The sequence below is a fragment of the Pteronotus mesoamericanus genome, unplaced genomic scaffold, assembly GCF_021234165.1.
Source record: "Pteronotus mesoamericanus isolate MK-2021 breed Mesoamerican mustached bat unplaced genomic scaffold, CSHL_Meso_final contig_56, whole genome shotgun sequence".
Lineage (NCBI taxonomy): Eukaryota > Metazoa > Chordata > Mammalia > Chiroptera > Mormoopidae > Pteronotus > Pteronotus mesoamericanus.
Window position 1 is genome coordinate 6,292,192 of NW_026555201.1, and position 12,957 is coordinate 6,305,148.

Genomic DNA, 12,957 nt, shown 5'->3' on the forward strand with positions numbered 1-12,957 from the left:
CCATTGAGTATCCTAGCCTCCTTTGTTGTAAACTAATTGATCATATAAGTGAGGATTTATTTCTGGGCTCTCTGTTCTATTCCATTGGTCTATATATGTGTTTTTATGGTGGTATCATACTATTTTCATTATTGTAGCTTTGTAGTGTAGTTTGATATCAGGGAGCATGATACCCCCCACTTTGTTCTTTCTCAAGATTTCTTTGGCCATTCTGAGTCTTTTGTGGTTCCACATAAATTTTAGATGTTCCATTTTCATTTACTTCAAGATAGTTTTTGATTTCTTGTTTGATTTCTTCTTTGGTCTGTTAGTTGTTTAGTAGAATGTTGCTAAGTCTTCACATATTTGTGTTTTTTCCAGTTTTCTTCTTGTAATAGATTTCTAGTTTCATGCCATTGTGGTCAGAAAAAAAAATGCTTGATATGATTTCAATCTTCTTGAATTTATTGAGGCTGGTTTCGTGGCCTAATATGTGATCTGTCCTGGACAATATTTCATTTGCATTTGAAAAAATGTGTATTCAGCAATTTGAGGATAAAATGTTCTAAAAATGTCTATTGAGTCAATCTGGTCTAATGTGGTATTTAAGGCCATTATTTTCTTATTCATTTTCTGTCTGGATGATCTATCCATTGTTTTGCATGGGGTGTTAAAATCCCCTACTAGTATTGTATTACTGTGGATTGCTTTCCTTATGCCCATTATTAATTGCTTTATATATTTAGGTGCTCCTATGTTGAGTGTACAGATATTTATAATTGTTATAGCCTCTTCTTGGACTGACCAATTTATAATTATGCAATATCCTTCTTCGTCTTTTCTATTGTGTGTGTGTGTGTGTGTCTGTTAGTTAAAGTCCATTTTGTCTGATATGGGTATTGCTACCCCAGAATTCTTTTCATTTCTTTTTGCATGGAATATCTTTTTTCATCCATTTACTTTCAGATTGCACATGTCTTTCAATTTGAAGTGAGTCTCTTGTAAGCATATAGTTGAGTCATGTTTTCTAATACATTCAGCCACCCTCTGTCTGTTTGTTGGGGCATTTAGTCCATTTATGTTTAAAGTAATTATTGATGGGTATGTACTTAGGTTGTTTCTATAGTTTTCCTTTGTCACTTTTGTCTTCTATTGATTTCATCCCTTGTAGTTTACTGGTTTACTTTAGTGTTTTGTTTGTTCTTTTTTATGTTTTGTATGTCTTTGTATATTTTTGGTTTGTGGTTAGTATGAGGTTCATGTGTATTATGCTTTATCTATAGTAGTCTATTTTAAGTTGGTAGGCATTTCAGTGTGAATAGATTCTATAAGGACTACATATTTACCACCCCAACCTTCCCCAGTGCTTTATGCTATTCATGTCATGTTTTAGCTCTTTAGTGTTATATATCTCCTAACTACTTACTGTAGTTTAAGTTGAGTTTGATACGTTTTTCTTTTTACCTCCATAGTAGCTTTTGAAATGTCTGATTCTCTGTTTATGAAATATTTGGCTTTAGCTCTGATTTTTTTCTTTCTCATATTTTCTTATTTCTGGCCTTTTTTATTTTACTTTAAGAAGACCATTTAACATTCCTTTTAAAGGTGGTTAAATGGCAAACTCTTTCATTTTTGCTTGTCCAGAAAACTCTCTCTCTCCTTCAAATCTGGATGATAAGCTTGCTGGATAAATTATTCTAGGTTCTAGGCTCCTTTCTTTCAGCATTTTGAAGATGTTCTGCCACTCTCTTTTGGCCTATAACGTTGCTGAGAAATCAGCTGATAGCCTTATGGGGTTTCCTTTATATGTAACCCATTTTCTTCTTGCTTTCTTCAAGACTGTTTCTTTAACTTTTGCTATTTTAATTACAATATATCTTAGCATGGCTCTCTTTGGGTTCATCTTGTTTGGAACTCTTTGTGCTTCCTGGACCTAGATGCCTGTTTCCTTTCCCAGGTTAGGAAAATTTCCAACCATTATTTCTTTGTATAAAGTTTCTACTTCTTTCTTCCTCCTTTCCTTCCTTTCCTTCCTTCCTTCTTTCTCTTAGAATCCCTTTAATTCAAATGTTTGAGTGCTTGATGTAATTCCAGAGGTCCCTTAGACTATCCTCATTTTTTTTTAAATTTTTTCTTTTTGCAGTTCTGATTGGTTAATTCCCACTAGTCTCTCTTACAGGTCACTGATCCATTCTTTTGTATTAGCTAATCTGCTGTTGATTCCTCCTAATGTATATTTCATTTCCATTATTGTAGTCAGGTTTGCTTGATCCTTTATTATACTTTCTAACTACTTGTTGAAGTTCTTCCTAAATTTCTCTATTCTACTCTCAAGTTTGTTGAGCATTTGTATGACCATTTCTTTGAATTCTGTGTCAAATTACTCATCTCCATGTTGTTAGAACTTTGTTGTGGGGATATTTTTGTTGTTGTTCCTTCATTTGGGAAAGACATTCTTCTGCCTTGTCATTTTGGCATTCTGTGATTGTAAATCAGCCTCTGCTTGAGCCACGTGGATTTGGCAGGCCTGCAAGAGTGAGCAGGCGCCTAAGGCATCCAGAGCACTGGCCTACTGAGACAGACTGGCTCCAGGTGGAGAGGCCAGGTGCATGTAATAGTGCCCTGTTGATCCTGCCGGCTTCCTTAGTTCCGGGGTGAGACCGGCTCAGGCAAAGTGTCGGGGAATATGCTGCAGCAAACTTACAGGTAGGCCAGAGCACCTGAAGAAAGCCCCCACCCATGGGAGTCCAGGGGAGATGTAAACAGGGGTGCTCCCCGGCGTCTCTGACGCCAGAGAATTTCCGCAGTCACTGGAGAGCTCCCACAGCTCTTCAGTCTTCTATATGGAGTCTCTCTTTTGTTTGTTGTAGAGAAAGTGGTCCCAAGTAGGCTTTGTGAGCCAGGTAGTAGTTTTAAAAAGCCTGTTGGAGCAGGACAGGCGCTTGTGGTGCCTGGGGCACTAGCCAAAGGGGCTGGAGTGGCTCCTGGCAGGGAGGCCAAAAGGGTGTGGTGACTGCCCTGTAGTTCCTGCTTGCTGCCTTCATTAGGAGGCAAAAGTCTCCAGGCAATGTAGCTGGGAGTGCGAGGTGATTTTGCAGGTATGCAAAGCACCTGAATAGAGCTCTGGCCTCCCCACCAGGCCCTGTGGGAGCAGAGGGCGACTTAAACAATGGTGCTCACTGGCTTTCCCAGTCAGGAGAGTTCTCGCAGCTTCTAAAGGGCTTCTGCGAGCTTCCCAGCTTTCTATATTTGGTTTCTTTCTCTCCTTTGTTGTTCAGAAGCTGTTCATTCAGCCCTCAGTTGCCTGGCAGGAGTAGCCGCCCTCTACAAACGGGTATACTTGAGTTTGCTAATGGGGGTGGGGCAGGGGAGTGAGTTCATTGTCCTCCGACGCCCTGCCCCCATCTTGGACCTCCGGCCTTCTTTTTTTAATGAGGCTTCTGACAAGCTCAACTGCAAGGAACCTGTAAGGATGGAGAGTGACATTCCTGTAAAATAACAGAGAGGGGAGGATTCAGGGACGTGGCAGCGTTCTCATTTAGTTATGCGCGTAAACTACTACTTACAATGCAAAAATGGTGTTTTAAAAATGCTGTCCTTTCAAAAAAGTTGTTCAGCTTTAAAAAGAAAAACATTTCTACCTGATATTCCAGCTTAGTGCTTGCTCAAAACAAACAAACAAACAAACAACTGCTTATGTATTTCTGAGCCGCTTCTAGGCAGCTCTTGGAAGCAGAGACGCCTTGCGGGGAGATCTATTCTCCCCCTAGCCGACTCTCTCTCTAGTTGGACCACACTTTGCTAGGTGTGTACTCGTGGGAAACTTCCTTGATATTTTCCTGCTCTGAGCTCTCATAAAATATATATTGAGAATGTCCCTGTGGGCAAATCAATGTTTCCAAAGCAAGGGGCTGAAAAGTACAATCTATTTAGAAGGTAGGAAGTTAGGGAAGAAAAGGAGGGGACTTGTCTTGAACCTGGGTTTGCCTCTATACCTGGATATTACAGCTCAATGAAAATCCAGTTTTATCAAGACGCCTTTATTAATTCAACAAATATTTCAGAGTACCTGCTGCCTGGCAGATACTCTTCCAGATGCCTGAAATACATAAGTGAACAGACAATAAGCCCTGCCCTTGTGGAGCTTACATTTACATTTTTACCTAAGGTGGAAACAATGGCAAATGTCTATATCCAAGAATGAAAGTGTTTTGTGTGGGAAGACGGACACAATGGGAGGGCCCCAACCCAAGCATTTCTTGGCACTTCCTTTCCTGCATGTTCTGTTCTAGCCACCGTGAGAAAGACTGGATATTCAAAGCTTAGCAAAACAGGTCTGTCCCCTGGCCTCGGGAAGTTTACCGAACAGAGAAGGAGGGAATCACTCAGGAATGAATAGCCACCTACTTATAGCAGAGATAATGGTTCTGAAGAAAGGAAACCCAAGAGCCCTCAGCCAAAGGAGACAGAGCAAGGCTAGGTAAAGAAAGATCCAGGGCTTCCCAAGTAAGCGATGGCCGAGATGAGGGCTGGAGGACAAAGGGAGGAGCAGGTGGCATAGGGCAGAGCATGCGGAAGAGCATTTGAGAGAGCCTGGGGTGCCCAGCGGCCCAAAGCAAGCCTGGGAAGCATGCGTGAGGTGAGGCTGCACTCAAACTGCAGTATTTACTAAAAAGTAAATCCTCAGATCAGCGATTTTGAACCTTTTTCATCCATGACACATATCAACTAATTACTGAAATTCTGCAGCACACCAAAAAAATATATTTTTTGCCAATCTGACAAAAAAAAAAAAAGGTATAATTTTGATTCATTCACACGAGATAGCTATTGCTGTGTGGGCTGCTGTCATTTTTAATTTGATAATCTAAGGGAAAAGACATCAGTGCCCCTGACTAAATAGCCAGGTATTGCATGTTTTAAAAATCTGTATGGCATACTGGTTGAAAATCTCTGCCTTAGATATTAATCATGTAGTAAGTCAGACTGTGCTCTCTTTTTAATTTAATATGATTTTACTTGAAATCTACACATAGAAAACAATTCTTTTGGTTTTGATTGGGGATTATAATAAAGGGAATGTGGTTTGGTTTGGGATTAGAATACAGGGAATTTTTAACTAAACAAACAATCCTCAAGTATCATCAATACCCAATACTAGGCAAAAAGAGATATTAACACCCATCCACTTGATCCTTACAGTCCAATCAGTTATACACTAATTTATCTCGAGTATTTAGAAAGGGACCAGAGAGGAGCACATGTGGGACAACCTTCGCCGGAATGAACATCTGCATCTGGCTGAGCTGAAACTTTAAATTTTAAGCATCTCCAAGGCAGGGACTGCCTTGCTCATCCCCAAGTACTGAACAGTATAAAGTAGTTTTAGGAATTTTAGGTTCTGGGGTCAGATTAAGGAAGATTCCAATCCCTGCTTTGCCTCCATCCTAGCTGTATAACTTTGGGCAAGTTACTTAACTACTCTGTGCCTCAGTTTCCCCACCTGAGAAACAGGATTTATTGGTTTCCTCCCATAAATGATGGTTGGAAGATTAAGATGAAGCATATAAGTTGCTTCTCATGGCGCCTAATACATAGTAAGCACTCAATACTCGTTAGTTCCCATCGTTAACCCACCATCTTAGGAAAGGAGGGGTTCAAAGAATCTGTCAAATTACCTGGCAGGATGCTGCTATGAAGACCAGGGTTTTATGCTCACATCTGTCCTAAGCCTTTGGAAAATTTCAGTTTTTCCCTCCTTGGAAAGAATTTAGTAATAGTAGTTTTATGTTGCAACAATAGGAGGATAAATGCATTTGAAATGCATGTATGAGAATAGAAACTGATTTATAGCTAGCACCAAAAGAACAAATGTAATCCACAAAGAATAAGTAAAAAGTTTAGGGCTGTGCCCATAGGGGAAACACTCAGTAACGACTGACGTGAGCCCTTCCCCAGCTCGCCATCTGGGAGGAACCCTCTGACCCAAGATGAGGAATAACACAGACTGAATGACTAATATTAAAAGACTGCTTTTGGTCTCCTTAAAGCCATTTAGAACTGAAAAGCCCTGCACAGAAATGTTTATCACGGTCACTGGTAATAATTACTATTTCTTTTTTATATTCATCACTTGAATATGACAGAATAACTAAGATTCTACAATTCACAGAAGCACAGCAAGGTAGAGAGAGGCCTTGGCTGAGTTCTCAGAATACGGTTCTGCATAAAGGTATAGTATCTGCCATATAGATAAGATTCAAAGCTTAGGAACCAACAATACCACTATACAATTTCTTCATCACAAGGGAGAATGCCCTACCGTGGATCTGTCTTATAGTCTCAGAATTTCCAATTTGGAAGGAATCATAGAAGGCTGTGTAGATCAACTTTGAACCTACAGGAGTGCTATCCTAGTCACTGGATTAAAATGGACAAAGGAGGGGAAGAGGGAGAGAAGCAGAAAGGAAGGGAGGGAGGAAGAAAATGAGACAAAGAGTATAAACAATTAAATAGTGCAGGGATGAAACCAAAATCCTGCAGCCCAACACTTAACCTAATTCTGTGTCTCCTCCCAGTCTGACTTCTATCATTGCTACTCATTGGATAGCAGGTTCGATCACATACAGATATGCCGCACTGTACTAAAGGCCCCGATGGGTTCATTCCGTCTCCAACAATAACTACAGAGTACCGCATGGGAGCCTTTGTCAAAAATTCAGACCCACCATTAGGGGTCTGACCTATACAACATTCTCACCAGGGACCTGGATGAGCCCATATAGTATACAATTACCATGGGCCAGGGGACATCTATGTGGAATTTGGCTGAAGGGCCCAGTATGTAACCTACTTTTTAAAAACTTTTATCATCCTGATAAAGGCTATTTCAACCTGGGGCACCTAGGAAGGGTGTTAAGTGAGTAAACTAGGCGTTCCCTTCTATAACTTACTTCTATGCTGATGAATAAATTTCCCTAATTAAGTTCTCCATTGGCGCTTCCCCTCCTTCCTTTTCTTTCTCACTCCTCCCTTCCACAAATTGCAGTTGACCCTTGAACAGTGTGAGTTTAGGGGCACCGACTTCGAGTATATGTGGATTCCCAACTGAGGAGTTGATTCCTGAACAACACAAGTTTGAATCATACGGGCAAATTTCAAAAAGTCTCGTAGAAGTGGATTCATGCAATTCAAACCTGTGTTGTTCAGGGGTCAGCTATATGAGACATGGCTAATGCCCTAAAAGGGCTCCCAGTCTTGTGGGTGAAAGAAGACACTTGCTTCTTCATGGAGGTTTAAAGTATCATAGCATTTCCAGCAGCACAAATAGTTGAGGAGACTGGAGGTCCAGGAAGGGGACCAGCCACACTGTACCCAAGTCACCATAAAACAAAGCAGAATGCTAAATACCATGAGTGGTACCAACAATTAGGACAAGAGTCTGAGGGGGAGAAATTTATTCTGATTAAGGTGACAGGTAAAAATACAGAGCGTGGATTTTCCTGGGTTTAGAAAGGCATAGGGTTTTGGAGATAAAGATGGCACGAGGTGATGACCTATTGTAGATATTCAATGAGTAGATCCTGCAACACTGGAACGCATGGGAACTTAATAGAAATGTAAATTCCAGAGTCTGTCCTTGACCTGCTGAATGAGAAATTCGTCGTACCAGTCTGTGTTTAGCATCCACATGATTCTGACCTATACTCTAGTTTGAGAATCAGTGATGCAGATTTAAGTCTCTCAACATGTGGTTAAGAATATGGATGGGAAAAAAAATACATCTTTATTTTTACTGACCTATAACCAAATTTAACATTTTCTTCCATTGCACATGTAGACAATGAACTACCTTGATAATTATTAGAATCAGTGATAGATCTTGCTATTTATAAATGCATTAATAAGAACACATATCACAAATTTTATAACAGTATTTCAGTATAACTAGGTTCCTTGGTAATTCTGTGTACATAATTGTATGCATTACAGACATTCTGGGCCCTGGCTGGGTGACTCAGGTGCTTGGAGCCTCATCCCATGCACCAAAAGGTCGTAAATGCAATCCCCAGTTATGGCACATACCTAGGATGCAGGTTTGCTCTCTGGTCAGGGTGTGTCGGGCGGGGGCAGTGAACTGAACGGTGTTTCTTTCTCTCTCTCTGTTCCCCTCTTCCTCTCTCTAAAATCAATTTACATATCCCCAGGTGAGGATTTTTTTTTTAATCTGAAAAGGATCCGTTATAAAAAGCTGTTAAGAACCGCTAAACTGGAAGGATTCTAGGCAAAGAAAATTGAGCAAAGGCTAAGAGGTGAGAAAATACAGGGTAGGGCAGGTATTCCGTTTTGACTGGCACATGAGGAAACAATGGAAGAGAAAAAAGAAAAAAGTCTGAACTTGATTATCAGGATTGTACTCTTTTCAGCAGACTGTGGGGAGCGACTTAATCAGGATATTTTTTTTTTAAGAGGCAAGAGTCAGAGGAGAAGAAATCCAATCAAATCAGGATTTTTAAAAATTGCCTGGTAAAGGTAAGAAGGATGGACTGGAATACAAAGAAACAGAAGGGGACAGACTAAATTTCTATCCAGGCTTGGCTGGTGAACAACATAACAAGGAAGACAAAAGAAGGAGTGGAATACGAGAGTGCTCTGAAGATGGAGCACCGACTCTGACAGAGAGGAACCAGTGATGACTCCGAAGTTTTAAGTGAGGGCCCCGGCACAGGAGTCACACCAAGTAGAGCAGAGCAACTGCTGAGGTGCCCACAGGATGTCTAGGTGAAAACACTCAGTATTGATTTATGGCATGGAGTTACTCACTCTCAATTCACTCTCCTAAACACGCCAAGCAAGTTAGCTCTCTTTAATAATTTTGGAAGGGGACAGGAGTCTCAGGACAAACCAAAAGTATTCTCAGTAACGAAGCAGCAGCAAGATTATAGTCATTTGTGAATGGTTCTGAGTCAGTAGAAGCTCACCACACAATCACCAGATGAGGAAAGGGTTTGGAATTTCTTCGTCAAAATTCAATGCAGATGACAGTAGTTTCTGACTCATCTCTTGAACCACATCATGCCTGAATACCTGTCACTACAAGAGCAGTCATTAAAGCCCCAAATTTTAATACTAAAAATGGGCATTTTTACCATAACTCCTGTATTGCTCAGCTTTCCACTGTCCCGAGAAGTTGGCCAGGCCAGAAAGGAAGCCCCAACTCAGGAGCTGCGTTTCAGCGTTGCCCTCTACTGGCTAGTTCCAAGTTACTCGTGTTCCCAGTCTCTGTACTGCCAAATGAAAGATCTGGCAACTATGCTGCTTTTCATAGAGCCTCTCTAGAAAGTGAAGACCCCAAGAAGGTCCAAAAAGTTCTATCTGAAATCTACCAGCTCCAAAACAATACCAAAATTGTTACAATGTCATTAGGAAACTACAGTATTGTCTAACATAGTGTATTTTTGATGCTCACTAAATATTTCTTGACTCCAGATCATTGAGACAAAGGATGCTTTCCATGTGATGTATATGAAGTGATAACAAATAAACAGAAGAGGCAGAGATTAGGAAATTCAAAAGTTGTGCCACCTGTGCTAAGCAGTGAATAGAAAGTGATTTTTACAGTAAGATAATAAACATTTATTTGTCATATATACCTCAAAGCTAGAACATAGAGGACTGGTTACATTTTGCCTTTCCATTATTGCCTTCCAATGTAATCAATATATATCAATGATAAACATAAGTCACCATCACCATCTGTCATGGTGCTCTTCCTTTCTTCCTATAACTTCAGGAACAGAATGAGGAAAAAAGAAAACATTGTTTACCCTAACATGTAACTTAGATGTTAGCTGTCCTTTCCTCCTCCTTTGAAGTTCCTCTGATCACTAACTCCTTCAAAAAAATCTACTCAAGATACAGCCACTTGGTTCCTCTTTCAATTACATTCAGTAAAACCCTCCTCTCCCCTCCCCCACCTACCCCAGTTCTTCCTCGGGGAAGTGAAAGGAAGACCCCGCTGGTAACCACACCAATTCTACTCCAAGTATCTTCTCAAAGTATTTCTTCCAAACGTTTAACATTTTCCTCAGGAAGAATTTTATTATTGACAGCTTAGTGGTTGACAGTTTTTCAGTATTATTACAATTCTCACTTGTAGGTAGTTGAAGTTGACAATTCTATACACTTTTTTTGAAGCTAGGTATCTCTTTAGCTGCTGTGGGGCCCCCTTCATTGAGAGTGACTTCCCTGAGGACAGACAAGACACTCCTCTTCCTTTCCTTGATACCACCCATCCCTTTAAAAATAAACAAGACTGAAGAGACTGAGCTTTGATAAAAGGAAACATTATTGCTGCTGGAGATGTGTGCTGGTTTTAAAACTAAAAATAACATTTAAAAAAGTAAGTGAAGAATCACCTTCTCAAGCTTTCCAAGGACTATGGTACTTGCCAAGCCAGATGGTTACAAATACATGTCTTATAAACTGACCTTGTTATTGAAAAGCACAGCTGAAAATGTTATGCAAATAGGTCGCTATGTCTATGTTAATGATTTACTGTGAAATTGTATGACTCCACATAAGGTTAGCCATATACAGTTTGGTCAAAAATGTTAGCTGACGTGTCCAGACCTTGCCGAAGGGAGTGTAAAATGAGGCCATGTGTATTTATTAATTCCCATTTCAAGAAAACGTCAACTTTCCCATCCTGCTTACTTGCAGGATTTCCAGGGTCTTGACAAATTCCTCTTCTTCTGATTGCTGGGAATCAGGACTTCCCGGCCGTCGCCTGCTTTGTCAGCCACAGGTTTGCCTCCTTATTGACCCGTGCTTTCTGTGCACAAACCACACCCTGCAATTCCTGGATTCCAACTCCCTCCAGCTACGGCCCCCCAGTCCCGGTCTGCTTCTACCCGGCAAAGGCAGAGACACTTATTTTGATTACCTGATGTCAATGCTCAATCTAACTGCAATCTTTTGCAGACTTCTTTCCAGAGAAATTCAGGAAAATGGAAGGGGGCATTGCAACACCAAGAATGCCTCCCCAAGCTGTGATGGATGTGGCAATTTGCAGCCCAGATACACCTCCAACTCTCTCATAAGTGATCTTTAGATTGAGCTTCTTGGACCTGTGGTATATGAATATTTCCCAGGGGTACAAGAACAGGGACCATTTTAATGAAATCAATTTCAGATCCTCAACTTCTATAGGCATTCTTTCCCAAAATGAATCTCTGTGAAGATGACTTTACAAGTTAAGCTACTTCTTCCTATCTTCTCTTTTTGTTAACTACCCCTCTGCCACATAAAAACAAACTCTCTTCTCACCCTCAAATTGTTTCCTGATTTACACAGTACATCAGGGAACAATCTTCCATGGGTTTCTCATGTTTCTGCAGGTCTTGAGATCAAGGCACTAAATGCCCTTAGTTCTAGACTGCATTGCAAGCATGCTTTGAACACAGTAGCCCCTGTCTCTGGAGCAAAGGGCAGATAGCTTTACTGTTATGGGCTGAATTATTCTCCCTCCCATGCATCCAAGATGTTGAAGTCCTAATTCCCAGTACCTTAGGCTGTAACTTTATTTGGAAATAGGGTCATTGCAGATGTACTTAGTTAATATGCGGTCATATGGGAGTAGAGTGGGCCTGGTGTCCTTATAAGAAGACAGCCAAGTGAAGACAGAGACACACGGAACAGCACGTGATGACAAAGGCAGAGGCTGGAGTTATGCAACTGTAATTCAAGGAAGACCACAAATTGCCAGCAAACCAGCAGGAGCTAGAAGGGAAGGGAAGATTCCCCTTCAGATTTCATAGGGAAGACGGCCCTGCCAACACCTTGATTCATACGTCCAGCCTACAGACAGTACATTTCTGTTGCTTTAAGCTATTCAGTTGTGGTACTTTGCCACAGCCTTCCTAGGAAACTTACTGTCCAGCATAAAGTCTCCCACAAGCAACTGAAAATCATGCTCACTCACCATTATAAAATATTTGAGTTTCCTAAGATCATAATTTCTCTGCTGAAATGCAACCTATTGCATGAGCAGGCATCCATCTGGATCCATCCACATTGGCCCTGAGGGAATTGGGCCTCAAGTTGCAAAACTGTGATATTCCAGTGTTACTGCTGTAATTACTGTCTTGTGTCCTCTGACAACATATTATGTGAAACTGTGGCAAGCTAATCTGTAAAATCTCTCAGACTTTCACAGTTCTTAACACAAGGTATTACTGCAGGGTATAAATATAAAGAAAAATTTGACAATTTCTTCAATCAGGTCACCATAAATATTCTACCTATTTGTTTCATCAAAAGATGTCTTTCAAATAAGATTTCTAATATAAATGCTATTTGGTCATTAAACTCTTAGAGCCCTATGGAACAGAAAGGACATATAGCATATAGAGTATAAATATTAGCTCTTCCCAAATGTCGGGAGCCATCCCGCCTGGTTTCAGGGACTGTAGCCTCGCCGACAGGCAAGAGGGCCCCCAGGCTGGAGCTGAGTAAGGAGGCCTTGGGAAAACAGGCCACTGAGGAGACAAAAACCTGCCCCCCTGACAGGGGCACAGCCCCTGCCTCCCTCACATCACCCTGCTTGGCCCCGGAGGATGGGTGGTTAGTCAATGATGGGTAGGACCCCTTGATGCCAGGGTCAACCTAAGACAGGCACAGTCATATAGGGGCCATCAGGGAAGGACTTGAGGGACACAGAGAAGGGGCAAAAGACCCTCACCCCTCAGCTTCGTCATGGCCAGAGTCCTCATTCTATCTGAAATATAATCTTTATCTCTTGGCTGCTCTGTTCCCTGCGCCTGACTCAGGCTTGATACAATACTAGAGGCAGGTACAGCCCTAAACTGGATCAGGTGGTTCCTGGGGGCAATTAGGCCTGGAAAAGGAATGCATTAAATCCTATGAAACTTGCTTTTCTAAGAATGCCCTCAAGTTCATGAATACTGGTGTTTGGGG